We start from the raw sequence: 17,344 nt of genomic DNA on the forward strand, positions 1-17,344 counted from the left end.
GACAAACAAAAGATTGCACACCATATGATTCCATTTCACTAATTTCAAAATGGATAAAATTAATTCACAGTGTTAGAAGTTCCTGGTAAGTGGGATTTCTGAGGTTCAGATGATGTTTTACCTGGGATTATTCACTGAGATGTATATTTATCATTTGCATATTTTTCCATATGAGTACTATCACTCTGTGTTAGAAAGTCATGAAACATTTATTTTTCTTTTAGAATTCAGGAGTTTTGAGGCAGCAACAAGGTTTTATATGTTAGCATACATAGATTTTTTTTTTTTTCCTTCTTAAAATTACTAGATTTTTTTTTTTTTTTTTTGGTGCTGGAGATCGAACTCGGGTCCTTGTGCTTGCGAGGCAGGCAGCAGAACCACTGAGCTAAATCCCCGGCCCAAAATTACTAGATTTTTAAAAGAACATTTTTAGGTTAGCAGAAAATACAAAGAGTGCCCACATATGCCTTTACCTCCACTACACACACACATTATTGGTCTTATTAGGATGGTACAATTGGCGAGTTAATACTGATGTGTTATTAACTAAAGGCCATAGTTTACAGTAGGGTTTACTCTTAATATTATACATCCTATGGATATTTAGAAGTTTTAATTTTTTATTAATACGTTTGCCATAAGAATTGGTATATGTAAGTAACACATCTCAATTCTTTTTTCCCCTCTTCCTCCATTCCTACTTTTTTTGCTGGCATCAGATTTATTTATTTATTTATCTTATAAGTCCTTATAAAATTAATTATCATACAGAGTAACAGACTAATGGGCCAAAAATAATATGAAACACATAAGACAATTATACTAAATCAAAGTACACTTTTAGATACACTGCCCATGCTGGATTACAATAACCTTTTTTTCTCTTTTTTCCTTTTGATTCTTTCATTTTACACTTTATTTACATACTGAATATAAGAGAAACCATGCAATATTTAAGCTTGTGTGTCTGGTTTACTTCACTTAACATTATGGTCTCAAGGTGCATTCATTTTCCTACAGATTTTGACAAATGTATAATGATATAATGTATAGTGCGTCCACCATTGCAGTTGAACAGAGAGTTTTAAGTTGATGTTTGGTTTGTTTGCTTTATACAGTTTCCATAATCATTATCTGACCACATTACTGATTGATTTTCCTTTTCTTTTTTTTTTCACTTTTATCTGCATTTATTTTATGCCTATTTTATTCCCATGCCATAAGTTCTTGTTTCTTCAGTTTCTCCTGGGATATCTTTTTCTTCTGTGCAGCTTCCTCCTCTGTTTTAGGAACAATTTTTTCCTTTCAGTCAGGATCATCTCAGTGTGGCAGGGGGAGCTCATGTATTGGTTAATCCGGCCATGAGCTCTGTAAGTCTGGTGGTGCATCTTGAGTGCTTTGTTCACCTGGATGTGTTCAATGACCAGAGAATCTACGTCTGAACCCTTAAGCTCAGCCTGACTCTCTGCATTTTTAAGCATGTGCAGCAAAATTTCAGCACTCTCTTCGGGCCACCGACCCTGTGTCCAGCCCCACTGTTTGGCCTGGGCACACCTACCAACTCCACTGTTGTCACGCCTGAGTGGCACACATTGCTTCCTTAATGAGACACCCTTCAGATACTTGGTGGCCTTTCGGATATGCATACTCTTGATGGCCTGGGCAGTTTCACGGGTGTTCTTAGAGTGAACACGAAGATTTGAGCCTCTTAATTTGCATGCTTTTGTGGGGTTTTCTGGGTCAAGAGAGTAACAAACCATTTTCACAGGTCATCTCTGGCCATTTACAGGAAGAGGAAGAGCGGTGGCTCCTGGGAGAGTTCATGATTTTCCTTTTCTATACTAGAGCTATTTCCTAGAGAGGATGCAACTTTCTTTTTATGTCATCAGCCAGTGGCATAAGTTAAAAAAAATCAAAATAAAATTTAGGGCCAAAGACCTGGGCAAAAGATGTTGCTTCCTAGGCCTATAAGTTCAGGGCTAGCCCACCTTCAGCTGTCTTTGGCAGCTGAAAAATCTGTCTCCACACTAGTGAAAGGTTCTGCTGGAATGTTTCAAAGACCTGCCATGGGGCATCGACACTCAGCCCACACTGAGGGTCTCTGAGTCAAAACAAGACTCACGGCAGGATGTACAGCTCCTGCTCCTGGCCCATCACCTTATGAGACCTTCCCATGTGACCCTGGATCACCTTCAACCTGGGCCGGATCCGCACACATTTACTCTCCAGCTCCTTCCTGCATCCCTTGCTGCAGCGTGTTAGAAGCGACTGTCAGAGGAAAGGAGACGGCTGCCCTCCCCTGTGCTACTCGCAGAGAAGAAGCAGGGAGTGGTGGCTTTTAGGAAAAACTCAGGACTAAAGGGAAACCCTAAAGACTGCATCTTGGTCTTTGAGTGAACTTTGTTGGACATGCGACTATGTGGATTGATAAGAGAGAACCCTACTTGTTAGTCACTGAAGAGGACCACCTATAGGGAGTGTTGGTTATATGTTGGAAGGAGAGAAAGCAGACACACTCAAATATATTTAATAACCCAAAAACCTGTCACCTAAGCACAATTAATGAATAAAACTGATGAAATCCAAAGTCAAGAAGAACATCAAAAGCAATGTAGAAGTTGGTGGAAGGGTGCTTGCTATGAGTTCAAGCTCTAGCACTACAAGGAAGGAGAGAAGACAGGGAGGGAGGGAGAGATGAGAGGAGGGAGGATGGGATGGGTTTGCAACACTGTAACAACACTGCAGCAACACTGTAACAACACTGTAACTGGACCACGCTGCACCTGTCACTTGCACAGCCTCATTGTAAGTGTCAGCTTCATGCTGTTGATAAGGCCATCTCATAACTGTGAACTGCTTTCCGTGTTACCCTTGACTTTAGATCTCGCCAGCACATTAGGAAGGATTAGACTCATGTTTAGGGGAAATATACTTTTTCTTGATGGAAATATTAAAACAATAAAATTGTAAGGGAATTTCTAGGTCTCTAAGAAAATAAAACTATTGTTCAGTACTTTAATATCTATTTGTACACCTATAATCATGATGACTGCCACCTATTCAATAAAACAGTTCCCCTAAGAACCACGAGGAAGCGGCGTGCATGTTAGCTGTACTGCGAAGCACGAGAGGGCTTTCATGCGCCTTGGCTCAGATCTGCTCCTGCATCGTGCATCACTCTCAGCCTGAAGCTCACAGGGTTCCGAAGGCAGCCTGAGTTTCATTGTCTTCCTGCATCATCTCTGTTTTTACCTAGAGACTTTATTCCATTTGCTGTGTGGTGAGTGCTATTTGCTTTATTACAGATGAACATGTTGTCCTTCTTGCATGAAAACGATTCTCGATTCTGAGCTCCAGTTGTCGGGGAAATCCTTTCCCTTATATGGGCTTGTTCTCAGCTTCAACCTCTGCTGCTGCCTCATTTCCTTGTGAGTACCACACCTGAGCGTGACAAGCTGTGTTGTACTTTCAATATTCTATTTAAAACCCATAGGAAATTCTTCATAGAGTTTATTCTGAGTGCTTGTGCTGCTTTGTTTAAAAGATCACAAAAGAAAAGAACATGCCTCAAGTCTCTGGGCCATGGGGTTCAACCAGAATGGAGCTCCTACATTGGATTTCACAACCTGCCAACTGATGGAATTTCTGCTCACAAAAGAAAAATCCTGGGGACCCCAGAAAATTGGGTGTATGGATTAAGACCTTGCATATGAGGACAGCTGCTGAATGCATAGTGGGTGCTTTCAGTGGCTTCAAAAAAATCACAAGAGTCTTCTAAAGCTCTTCTTAGGGTTAGTGTTGAAAAAAAAACTTCTCTAGAAATGCTCTTTTCGTACATCTGAGCACCGTTCAAAACTACCAGATGGCAACATGTCTCTACCAAGTCCCTTCCAGTGGTGGAAGAGCTCTCATGGCCTTCCCTCTGGGCTAGAATGTTCCATGCACAGTCAATCAAGGAGTGCCGGTGCCTTGCCTTTACCTGAAAATGTCTCAGGGTTACAGCCATGACATGCCATCACGCCGAGATTAGAGTGTCAAGCTTAAAACAAGCTGGCAACAGAACCCCTCGAAGAAAGCGTACATAAATTACAAGATTGTAAAAACTGCAGGACCGGAAAAGCAAGTCAGAGCTTGTCCTTTTACCTTCCTAATGCAAAATAAGGAATCGCTCCCCTCCGTGGGAAAAGCAAATGGACCTCAACTCCACCTCTTCACTTCCAAACCTCATCCTAAGAAGGAAGAGTCAGGGCTGGAGGGCAGCTCAGTGGCAGAGCGCTTGCTCAGCACGTGTGAGCCTCCAGGTCGGCCTCAGCACCGCAAAAAACAAAAATGAACAAACGAAAACTATGAGGATGGGAACTGAGGGTCTGATCACACTTCCTGTTTTTGTTCTGGCAACTGTTCCACGGAGTCTGTTCCGCAGTGAAGAACTCGGCTGCGCTGTATCTGCAGGAATAGCTCGAAAGGTGAAAATGTCCGCCTAATCCTTTCTCTCACCGCACCCACAAAATGTTGAAAGTTCAACCCGAATTGGATGTGGTTAGGAAAACCCTGGGCAGAAGGGGAAAGAAATGGAAAGGTGTCTAGCTCTTTAATGGGACCCAGATTCACTCTGCGCCTCCTGCTTACCACCTTCCTCTCCTCCTCTTCCCTCTTTTTTATTTTATTTTTTTCTAGCATTCATTGTTTCTTTCTTTGGGGTTGGTTTGGTTTCATTGGGTTGCGTTAACAGAATCTCACTAAGTTGCCAGGGCTGGCCTTGAACTTGTAATCTTGCTGCCTCAGCCTTCCAACTGCTAGGATTGTAGGCCTGTGCCACCACACCCAGCACGATTTCTTTCTTTAGTTTACTATTTTTTCTTTACATTTCTTTCTAGCACATCCTTTCCTCTCTTCTCTCTTCATTCCCTTTTCGATGACTATTTATAAGCAAGCACAGTACAAACCAGACCTTGCAGATACAAAGATGAATACAACATGAGGGTCACGGCCAAGGAGAATGGACAGAGAAGGGCCAAGAAGTAACAGGCCTGATTCCCAGCATGTTGAGTTTGAAGGACCAAGAGGACATCCATGGAGGAAGACAGTGGAAGGTGGGATGCGAATCAGGAGCTCAAGGGGAGGAAGGGGAAAAGCCCACCCCTTCCCTTCTCAGAGCAGCCCAGCCAACATGGGCCCCACAGGCATTAAATGTGGGCCTGGCTTTTGTTCTGGCCAGCCTCACCCATGGAGTGCTAGCTTCTCTGATTTGTCTTCTCCTTTCTCTAACTGGATGTTGATCTTCTAGTAGCAAATCCATCTCCATCTCTATATGAAAAGGGGACATGTGTGGCTACCTTAAGGGCTCATCCCAAGAAGTAAAAAGGTCAAGATCCCATAGGTACATAAACCAACTCTGCACAATGCATGTATTCATTATGTACCACAAATATGTTCTGATTTTTTAAAAAGCCAAGTATGGTGCCACACTCCTGTAATCCCAGCACTCAGAAGGCTGAGGCAGGAGGATCTCTGTAAGTTTGAGGCCAGTCTAGGCTGCATAGTGAGTTCAAGGCCAGCCTGAACTGCAAAGAGAGACCCTGTCTCAGAAAATCAAAGGGGGTTGGGGGGAAGAAAGGAAATGATCAGAGAGGAGGGAGATGGTCTGGGTCCACATACAGTCACACAGGTTGTGGGGATATATCCTCAGGAGCTTTCTTGATTTCTTCTTTTCCATTTCCCTTCCTTATGAATAACTTTTGCTTTTGTCATTCCCTCTAAAATAAATACCCTATCAAGAAAGTATATGAGGCTATATATGTATTTAAATATATAAAATAATATATGAGACCAAATTTTATATATATATGACGTAGAATTTTTTGCAGAAAATTTAGAAAGTGAAGCAAAGCACAGTGAAAACAAAATAATGACCCACTGTTCCTTAGAGCAGTATTTCTTTGCTGTTCTAATAACAATTATATCAGAAGAGATGCCAGCAGGTTCTTTTTTAAAACAAAAAAAGAAAACAAAAAGGAAAGGTTTTGATGTTTAAATAAACTTAACAAGCATTGTATACTGCAGAGAGAGAGAGGGAGAGAGAGAGGGAGGGAGAGAGAGAGGGAGGGAGGGAGAGAGAGAGAGGGAGGGGGAGAGAGAGAGAGGGAGGGAGAGAGAGGGAGATAGAGGGAGGGAGGGAGAGACCCTCATGCCCATGAGACTCAACACCATGCAGATTTTGCAGAATTGCCACTGATCTCATCTATCTCTTCCCAAGTACTTTATGGCCCCAGGAAGAAGCGGAAGGATGTTCCGGGTGCGTGCACAGACATCAGTGCTTGGCAGCCTGACCAGCCACAAGAATTCCCTGGGAACAGGTAAGTAGCTCGCTGCTGTGGAGCACCTACCTTGTAAGGTTCTGCCTCAGAATCACTCCCAGCTCTGATGGAAGTTCCCTCCACCCTACTCCATTTGTCTGTGCATCAGAGAAAACTCCCCTGTCTGTCACCGACACCCATTTGTGTCTGTCTCTTCCAACCTAAAAACTCCTCCTCGGCTGATGACATAAGCTAAGATTTCCACAAACACTTTGATTCTTCCAGTCTTTCCTCTGAGTTAACCATGACAAACCGAAAATGGAAACCCAAAGGGCACATACTTGTATCTTTAGTCCCTTAAAGGCAAAGTCCTCTTGTGTGCTTTTTCTGTGGCGGGCTTGGAGCCAACTCCTTACAGCCTGTATTCCGGGGCCAGGCATGGTAGCTCATGCCTGTAGCCCAGCACTGAGGCAGGAGAATTGTGTGATCAAGGTAGGCTGGAGCTACATATTTTTTATTTGTTCTGACCCCTTTTATTGACCACTCTTGTGGCAGAGATGGTAGGCAGTGATGATATCCAAGCATAACCTCTAAGATCTCCTTTGAGATTGTTTCCATAGGTGGGCAAATCGGTTTCTTCATAGCAACTTTACAGAGTGAGAAAGCATTAGCTCTTCTACCTGTTGTAATATTTGAGATTTATCCTCTAGGAAAAAATTGGGGTGATTGACTTCAGAGCCATTAGTCTTATTTTTACCTGTAGAAGAATACAAATCATTAATAGTGAGGTGTTAACAGACTTTGGTCTTGCAGAGAGGAACTGGCCAAGAATCTCCAGAATGCTGTCGAGCGCAAGAGGGCAGGCAGCCCATGCCGAATCAGGAAGAGGAGCCTGTGCTCAGCCTCCCCAGAGACTAAAGCGACACCGCACCGCATTGGTTATGGTAGTTGCCACCCATTTTCTCCTCCAAACCATTTGTCTTCATCCATTGCCCTTGTGACCGCTGGATTTAGGAAGAAGTGTGACCCATTTCTCAGCCAATTGTATGTGAAGAATAGCATCTCAGGGACTTTCAAGAAAGCATTGTTGCTTTCAAAGAGACAAGGAAGAGATCGTCCTTTTCTTTTCCAGGGCTCGATTATGTCTGGGTGTGATGTGGACCCCTGAGTCACCACAGTCACCAGGTCCTTGGGGACGACAGTGGCATCCTGAGTAAGCAGCCCCAGAGCCACACCACCTCCAGAATCCTTGTGTGTAAGATAATAAACTCCTCATCTAAGCAGATTTGAATTTTTATTCTCAATTACTGAAGCTGAAAGTGTCCCCACTGACCCATAATAATAAATAATAGCAATGAATATATGTAGGTGCTGTTTTAAAGAATATAAATCTGTTTTAAGTGTTCCTGGAGTCCAAGTCCCCTGGTCCCCTGGCACTGTGCAAATTTTCAAACAAGGGGCCTGAAATCTTAAGAAAAGCAGTTCTTTCTCCAAGGAGACAGGACGCGCTGCTCACCTGTGGCAGAGCTCGGGGAGAGGCCCCATTCCCCTTCCATGTGGGTTAGAAGAATCAGGCAAATCATGTACTAAGGTTCTAAGGTTTTCCACTGAGTGTGTATGATATATTCATTAAGAAGGTTTTTACCTGGGACCTAAGCAAATGCAGCAAATTTAAAGGAATTAAAATCAAACTAAGCATCTTTTCTGACCACAACATAATTAAGCTAGAATTAGAATTCATAACAGAAAATATTTGAAAACTTCCCCAAATATTTCAAATTTAAATCATTATGTACTGCAAATGTGCTGAAAAAAAACAAAACTTGAAAAAATAAAAAGATAAGGAAAAAATTAACTTATGCAGATAGTACTGATGATATTTAACAAAAAATCTATTTGTAAAATACTTCAATTCCTTGTTTGGAAATGACATAAGTGATCAAAACAAAGACCTTTAATAAATGGTAAAGAGAAAGAAAGAAAAGAAAAACTACATGAGTGGAAACAAAACTTTTCAACAGAATGTCAAGAGTCCAATTCAGCAATACACAAAAAGAGAAGTATGCCCTGTCCAACTCGCTTCTACCTGGCCAATACAAGGCTGGGTCCACACCTTCTAAACCTGTGCATGGGAGTTGTATCAGTAAAAATGATGGAGTAAAGACTTCTGAATAGTTTCTTTTCCATTAAATAATGAGCAAATTGGGGTAAATTACTCAGATTCAACTTTTCAGAACTCTAAAGGTTAATGAAAGTCTTATAGCAATGTTGGAAATGTAAATAGCTATGTAAAAATAATGAGTTTTGTTAACCTGCCCTGCCCTCACCTCCTCCCAGCTCTATAGCAGTCTTGAGAACCAGCAGCCCATGCTCATGGCGAAAGCCAGCAGCCTGGAAGTCACTGCGGAGCCAGTCACTTCAGACCATATCCACAGCTCCTTTTGCTCACTGCTGACCAAGTCAAAGGAGGATTTATTTTGGTTAAAAAAGGAAAAAGGACTTAATCAAAGCTAGCTCTGAAGAGATGGAGGGGCCCATTTTCCTCAAATCACCATCTCTCTGTGTACAGGTGGGTGAGGGTCTTTTAGAGTGAGGAATAGGGTGAGGGCAGAGAGAGACAATGCAGATCTTCACACTAGCTTGACCGCTTCCAGCCATCCTTAGTTCACTGTCCCTTTCTTGTGGGAAGGAAACTGGGCTCCAGGCTCCCCAGGCTGGCACCTGCATGCTCACTTCACACCACTTCATCTGGGCTGAGGGGGGCGGTGGTTATGTGCTCAGCAGAAGGAAGCCTAGAGAAGTTGCTTATCTCTAAAAGAAAAAAAATCTAACTTGCAAAGTTCAATTTTGCACCACTGGTTACAACTGGAAGGAATATAATGGAATCGGGACTCATTCAAAGCCTTATTTTAGAGATTGTTATTCTATTATCATTTTTATTATTTTGCCATGCTAGCATTATAGACAGCCTAGTTAGGTAGAAATATTATAGGCAGTCAGATAGAGCCAGGTCATCGAGAGAATCAGGACAAGGGTAAAAGACATTGCAACTGTGGCCAGAGACACATGTGTTGGAGGCCAGGCCTCAAGATAAAGACAAAATGACCAGGCCTGCATACCTCCCCAAAGGACAAGATAAGCGGTAACACCTGGCCTAATGAAGTCTAGACAGACATCAATCACCCCAGTGGTGACCAAGGCCTCTGGAAGAAGTCTTTGTTCTTTCCCTGACACTTGCTACGTGGCTTGTTCCCCCATTGGATCACTATTACCTAAGTGACTGTACTTGTAACGTTATTGGCTGATCATAGCTGTAACCCATGTTGTGCCCACATGGCTTTTGCTCTATAAAACTCTCCTAAAAAGTGGGGTCCTCAGCAACCCACTCGGGACCCTCCTGCCTCTCGGGAGCTAAAATCTCTCCTCTCAATAAATTTTTGCTACTCTTAATCTTTGTTGTTCCTAGAATTCATTCATCAATTTTAGAGAACACGAACTCTGCATATCAGACATCTAATAGGGTGAAAACTATAACATTTCCCTTATATTACTTTCAGGTCCTATTTCATCTCCTGATATCATTTCCTTTATCACTAGGGATCAAACCCAGGCCTTGAACATGGTAGACAAGCATTTAACCATGGAGCCACACCTCCAGTCCTTAGTTTTGAACTGGTAGTTTTTGGAAATCACACTTGTAAGATTATATTTATTATTACTATTATCATTATTTTTGCAGTACTGTGAATTAAACCAGGGCCTTATGCATGTTAGGTAAGCACCCTACTACTGAGCTTCAGCCCCAGCTCTAAGATTTTTATTTAATCTGACTCAAAGCTCATTGGATGTGAAAAACCTTTTCCTTAGGGCATTTGTCAAAACCAGTTAGATAGAGTTGTCTGGCAAAGAATAACAGTTGGAGCAAATAATAGGCTATCCAAAATGTATAAAAGGAAAAACTGAAGAATAAGATGTCCACAGGGGCTTTGAAAAGCTTCAGCCCATTACTGGGAATCTAGAAGACTAGACACACGTAGGAATATATTCATACCCAGGGCTGTGAGCATGCTCATAAAGACGTGAGCTGTCCCTCCTCCTTTCTCTAGGGACCAATGTGAGGATCTGTAGGAAGTGAAGCCTAAGGCAGAGGTGGCAACCACCTGGCAGAGGGTTGAACATGTGTCCCACATGTACATAGAATCCCTTGGCAAAGCCTGGGAGATGTATCAGTTCCGAGCACTTAAGGAAATCTCTGTCCAAGGGTTAGCTCACTGCTAACCAAGCTAGGTGGAAACTGTAATGGCCACATACAGCAAAGAATGCAGACATGGCAGGATTAGCCCAGAAAATTCATGAGGGAAAAAACTGCAACAGTAAACCCTAGGGAGAAAGGAGTATCTGATTTTCAGAGTTGTAACATTTGAAATATAGAGCAGTAGAACAAAATAGCCCAGAAACAGAGGCATACTTATATGAGTAGTTGAATTTTGACAAATTTGCTAGGGCAATTCAATGGGGAAAGTACAATATTCTCAACAAATGATTCCAGAACAATGCACAGCCATATATATAATATGTATAGTTCATATCTTATGCAAATTAACTCAAAATGCTTTATAAATATAAAATGAGGTTGAAAATAATAAAATTCCTAGAAGAAAATACCAAAAAATTCTTTGTGAACTCTAAAATTTCTTAGATAGGACACCAATAAGATGATTTCAATTGAAAAAAATGATAAATTGGACTTCATCCCCCAAAATACTTTGTTAATAAAATGGCAAGTCTAGGCACAGACTGGGATAAAATACCTGCAAAAACACCTATCTGAGAAAGGACTTGTATGCAGAATATATGGAGAACTATCAAAATTCAAATACAAAGAAAACAATCCAGTTTCAAAATGAGCAGAAAGTTGAACCAACAAATCACCAAAAAAAAATACACGAATGGCAAATAAGCACAAGAAAAGCGGATCCACATCTTCAATCACTGTAGGAGTGGAAATTAAAACCACAATGAAATGCCACCCCATACTTCCACGACTGGATAAAATCAAACAAACTAGCGATACCGTCACCAGACAGGACCTGAGGAGGCCCCAACCCAGGCGGGTCCTCGACATCTCACTGCAGAAAACAATTTCTGGACTCATCAGTGGGAAGCATAGGCCTATTTATTAGATAGAGTTAAAGAAGTCCTCACCCAGAGAGAGAATAGAGTGTGGGTGAGGTGTGCTATGGCCTGTGGTTGGGGTGCATATGTGGTCTTGGGGATCACTTTGAAGACGGATGGTTTGCCTAAAAACATTCTTTGAACCATTTACAGCTGTTTTGTATCTCAAGGTCAGGCCGTTGTCCTTAACTTTGTGAGCTGGGCCAACTCATGGACTTGTAGTATCATAAAATTCTACAAGTTTGGGAGTGATGGGACAGGGAGAAAAAACAAACGGGCCTAGAGAGTAAAGGTGTGGATAACCACGGACCACTTGGATCACGCCTTCCAATGTTTTTACCTCCTCTCCACCTATCCTTATTTCTTCTGCCCTACTAATATAGATAGTACAACTGGGGCTCTGGGACCAGTCCCCTCCACTCCCCTGAACCTGGCCAATGCCTCAGGGCCAACCCCTCTACCTCTGTCCTAAGCCTACTACTGGTAGTAGGTACATGGGTGCCAGATCCTCCTGTGTGACCTACAGTAACCTTTCTACATCTGCAGCTCATTGAAGGTTCATGCATATGGACTGCTTCTCACATATCCAATTATACCAGAGTGAATTATGGGAAAGGACCTGTGTGATAGATACAGCTGACCTGACTCAGCATCCTGTCAATCACACTGTCAGTCATGCTCTGAAAGACCCAATGGGAGGTGCCCTAGACCAGGTGTAACATTTTAAATTCTTAAACCCAATGCCCTCAAGCGCTGGAGCCACTTTTTCCTTCTGCTGGCGCAGGCCTGTTCACTCTGAGCCTACTGTTGCCTGACTAAAATTTTGCTGCTTTTTCCTTACCATCACATGCCACATCCAATTCTTTGTTTGTTGTGCACAAGACCTGGGAACCCATGCTGTAGTCATACAAAATCTGTATGTGAATGCTTACAGCAACTTTATTCATAATCAGTGAAAATGAGAAACAATCCAAATGTCCAACAGATGAATACATAAACAATTATACATCAAATGATGGAATATTATTCTGTAACAAAAAAGAGAAATGAATCATGCACACAGGAATATGGGTGAATGTCAAATACTAAATCAAAAAAGCCAGGATCTAAAGGCTAGCACTGTATGAAAAAGCAAAACTATAAAGATAGAAAATAAATCAGTAGTTGTCAGGGGCTGGAGATGAAGGTGGACTAAAATAGAACAGGAGGGAATTTGGGGGTGTAAGGAAATGTTCTATATCTTGAATATTAGTAGTTTCACAACTGAATGCATTTGTCAAAATTCCTGGGGGAAAGGAATGTAGCTTAGTGGTAGATGCTAGCATGAGTGAGGCCCAGGATTCAATGCTCAGGACCAAAAAACAAACAAGAACACAAACTTGTAAACACTAAAGAGGTGAATGTCACTGAGTATAAGTCGTCTCACTGCAAATCATTCTAGTGAAAGGGTGAAACAGTAGGGTTCTCAGTACGCGGACCAACAGCCACCGGCACACCCTTAGTCTGAAGCTTTTGGGTGAGTGTTATAAGCAGCGGAGCGGAGCGTCGGGCTGATGAGTGTTTCAGGCCGGGGGACCTGGTTCTCAGTCTGCATTATGTACCCCTGGGGCACATACTGGCAACCACAGACCAGACAAGAGGGCCGGGCTTTGCGTTGATGACGACAGTCTCTGTGTGAGCATGTTTTGTGAAAACTAACCCCATGTCCTGAATCATGGCCTACAGCACAGGGGAATACTCATCACCTGACAGACTCCACAGTTCTTTGGCCTAAAAGCCATTGCAATCCAGCCAGGTAGCTTCCTGCCAGTGTGTTTTATTGGTTTTTTCCTTGCCCTCCCCCACCCCCAGCAAGTGTCAAGCCTAACACAAATTTCAAACAACTGTTAGATATTTATAAAATAATGCACTTATGAGAGCACATCTCCTCTTGCGAGCTGTATTGAGCTTTTCCTCTCCTTGAGGCATCCGACATCCCTCCCAGGGCATTTCTGAACAAAGTGCAGATGAGTTGCTGGTCCCGGGTATTAGGGAGGCTTTTCTGTGCCAGGTAAGCAAGTAAATATTGCCAGACCTGATGCTGAAAGTGACTTCCCACCCCAACGGGGATTTTCATTTGTTCCACTAACACAGGAAGGCTTTTGTCTACCAAAGGATATTTTTTCCCTGATTATGAGAGGTGTCCTAGTGTGTTTTACGCTGCTATAACAGATCGCCAGAGACTGGGTAGTTTGTAAAGAAAAGGAATTTATTTCTCGGGATGGGCTGGGAGGGAGCAGCCTGTGGTGGGAGTGCACTGCTGAGTCACACCGGCAAGAATCTACTCCCATGACACCATGACACGGCACTAATCCATCCACGAGGGCAGAGCCCCAGCCACCCAATCCTTCCTTCAAAGTCCTCCCTCTCTACACTGTCACCTGGGGCACTGTCCCCAAGCCTCGACTTGGCAGGACACATTCAGACCATAGCAAAGGGGAAGGTGAATCCTTCACGTATTTTCCTTTAGTTCATGGTAGCTTTTTGATGAAACCAATTTATAAATGTTAAATAGTTAGAAACTAGTTTCAGATCATTTAGTATGTAGGGCTTGCACTAAAAACAACACACGGTGGTTTTAAACTAATTAAATATGTCACCCATAGGTGACATACCCTAACATTCTTAATACCTAAATTCTTCAAGACAGAAAACAGTGCCAGTTTTAAGCTTCACATTTATAATGTGTTATGGAGGAACGCAGGACAAGAGTCCAACCCAAGGGGAAGAATTTTGCTGCTGTTGGTCTCTGATCCAGTGCTGGAACGTAAGCTGGAACGCACATCTTCTGAGAAAGGTAACTCGCTGTGGTCAGGGCCTCACTTGGAGGAGTCTCCGCATCCTCCGGGGCCCTGCAGTCTCTCAGCTGACAGCAACGCTCCATGTCATCGGCCTGTCCCCTTGCTGGTATTGCTCCCCTTGGTTCCTTTTTCATCTTTGCTTGGCTGAAGCCAGGCCCTTCTTGAAACTGTAGCTAGAGTACTTCATCAGTCCTCTACCTTACCTCTCACCTCATATATTCTTAGATGGAGTGAATATATCCATACCTACATTAGAAATGCCTGGAAGACAGGCTTTGCATCTCAGCCTCAGTTACACACTCTTATCACAGTTGTACCCAGTGCCTTACTCATGGGAGACACCCAATAGGTAGTGACTTACTCATCCAACAATTATGTGTGAGTTTTTAAAAGATAGATGAATGAATAGATCTAAAGTTAGAACAGAAGGAAGGAAACCAGGTGCTTTTTATTATAACAAAGACAGCAAAGAACACAACTAGGGACAATCCGAGAAGTATTGTAGACATGAAGATGGAGACCTTGGCCCCATGTGTGAAGGGTAGGAGTTGGTACCATTCCTCAGCTGTATCCTTCCTGAAGCCAAATTGTTCTATGGACTGTGACATACGGCATTGCCATAATTGTTACAGGGAAGTCTTGTTATCCAGGAGCATGTGCTAACCAAAGAAAGCTGGCAGGAATACAGCCTTCTAGTTTCAGAACAGTGGTATCAAACTGTGACAAACTGTATTGTATTTTTATTTTATTATGTAGGAATTAGGTTTCAAAAACATCTGTGGATTTACTGTCCAATAAAAGAGCTGAATCAATAATTGCTGATACTGCAGTTACCTCCCAAAACATAAAATTATTTTCTCCCACCTCCTTCTCAGGGAACTTTACTTCCTATTTTCTAGGAATGGAGGGCAAATGTGTTCCAAAGCCTTAGGGTCCTGGGATGAGAGCATCATAAGCTCATTATGCCACTACCTTGTGATGCTGTTTTATAAAAGAAGGTAGGAGTCCATCCATAGGACATAGTCTGGCAAGTCAATGGACAAAGAAATTTTTGTTTAAAAAGATTAACAAGACAGCGAGTAGTCACTTGACAAAGCCACTCATCCATGTCAGCAAGAGCTGGATTTGCCTGTCACTTTCAGAAACACGTCTGGCACTGTGGCAGAGTCCCACTGTGCCCAGCTGGCTCTTAAGCGAAGACAGTGGGTCACTGGGAACCCACAGGGCCGCGTGTGAGCAGACATCCCTTCTCCCCAGCCTATTTAAGCACCAGTGGAGAATTTGGGGAGTATGAGTATTTTTCCAGTTGCCGTCTAAGGAACTTTCACTTCTAGTCCATCAAAACTTGATCAGTGTGACTCACACAGCTCCAGAGGTAGTTAGGAGGTAAGAGACACCTTTCCGGTGTCTTAGTCACAGCTATTTCCCAACGCTGGCTCCTGGCTGCTTTGTTTTAGCAAGAATTTTACTGTTTTCTAGATAATTTAAACATTTAAAAGATAATTCCTTTAGTATCAGGCATGTGGTCGGAATTTAACATATGACTATCGAATAAATATAGGGGTTTTTCACTCCATGTATGGAGGAGTTAAGCCTTACAGTTTTGCCCAATACAGTAAACCAAGAACCTTGAGGAATCAGAAGGTTTATGGATTCTTTTCAATTTCTTCCCCCCTAAAACGCCTCGACCAGGGCTGTGAACAGTGGTCACACGTGCACATATGGCTGCACAGGAAACGCTCTACACACAGGCTGTTGTGCGAGCTCACCGCACCCCCACTTAACCAGCTTGTAAGTTTTTCTACCACAAGTGTGACTTTTCCCTGAATGTGGAGAATACCGACATTATTATAGGAACTCAAGGAGAGAGAGAAAAAAACTACCCATGTTTATTTTGATGGTTGCTTAGCATGTTTGATTTTAAATCATAGCTATAGTTGAATAATTGATTGTCCTAGTAAGCAGACTTCTATCTAATCTTTTATCATAAATTAGACAGTATAATAGTGCTGTTGATTGAGAACCACCCACTGATCAGATAGTTTTCATTATTATTTAGGTTGTCATTTGCACTTGGCCCAGTCTGTCTTGATGTTGCCCATTTTCGTTCTATTCAAAGCCGTGAGTGTGAATTTTAATGACACCCAAGGCAATGAGAAACAAGGGTTCGAGAGTCAAGTGGAACATAGGCTTGGCCACTCATGAGATAGAGGAACTTTGGCCTGGTTACTCAATTCTCAGAACTTCATTTTTCTCAGCTATAAAATGAAGATAATAATAGCACACACCTTAGAGCTGCTGGAGGGATTATGTGACATAATGCACCTAAAGTATCTGGCTAATAATAATAGGCCTTAGAAAGCATTAGTTACTGTCCCCTGCCTCCCTGGGATTAATAATCCAAACATTCACATGGCACATACAGTGTCAGCTGATGAGCATTTGCCAGGGAACAAAACCACTTCCCTTCCATGGCCCTGAGGCCTGTGTGGCCAGCTCAGTTCCCTTGTGCTGGGCTTTGGATCCAGAGGGTTCCCCGAAGTCTGCATGCCTGGGGCTGTGTTGCCGTCTGATGGGCCTTTGGAAAGCAGCTGGATCGTGGGAGCTGTCGCTTCGTGGGTGGATTCATCTACCGATGGATTCGTAATTAACAGCAGTCGTGGAAGGTGGCAGAAGGCCCGGCCGGACCAGGTGAAGGGAGCAGATCCGGGCCCGCGCCCTTGGGAATTACCTGTCGTCCCCAGTCCCTTCTGCTCTGTCTCTCTCACGCTCCGGGCTTCCTGGCTGTTTGAGGTGAGCAGCTTTTCTCTGCTATGCTCCTCAGGATGCCCTTGAACATGCTGGCCTCACCCTTATTCCTCTCGTCGCCATGCTTCTCCCACGGCACAGCCTCCTCCACTCTTCTGTCTCCGGCCAGGTTCCAGAGTATTCTAGACCCTCCCTCTACCTGCGTACGTACATACGTAATCACTACTTAGCCTTCATCTGTCAGCTTAAGTGTCCCTCACGTGGCAGTACTTTCCCTAACACCCC

The 17,344-nt window shown here is 43.0% G+C and overlaps 1 long non-coding RNA gene across 1 annotated transcript; it reads left to right on the top strand.

Annotated features, from left to right (window-relative positions):
- Positions 1–6,121: 6,121 nt before the first annotated feature.
- Positions 6,122–7,761, top strand: LOC147825482 (uncharacterized). The gene is made up of 3 exons (XR_015440647.1): positions 6,122–6,356; positions 7,110–7,340; positions 7,429–7,761. It is a non-coding gene; the product is annotated as an uncharacterized LOC147825482 (long non-coding RNA).
- Positions 7,762–17,344: the final 9,583 nt, after the last annotated feature.

The sequence above is a fragment of the Heterocephalus glaber genome, unplaced genomic scaffold (assembly GCF_053883595.1).
Source record: "Heterocephalus glaber isolate CG9 unplaced genomic scaffold, H.glaber_assembly_v1.0 deba00001498, whole genome shotgun sequence".
Taxonomy (NCBI): Eukaryota; Metazoa; Chordata; class Mammalia; order Rodentia; family Bathyergidae; genus Heterocephalus; species Heterocephalus glaber.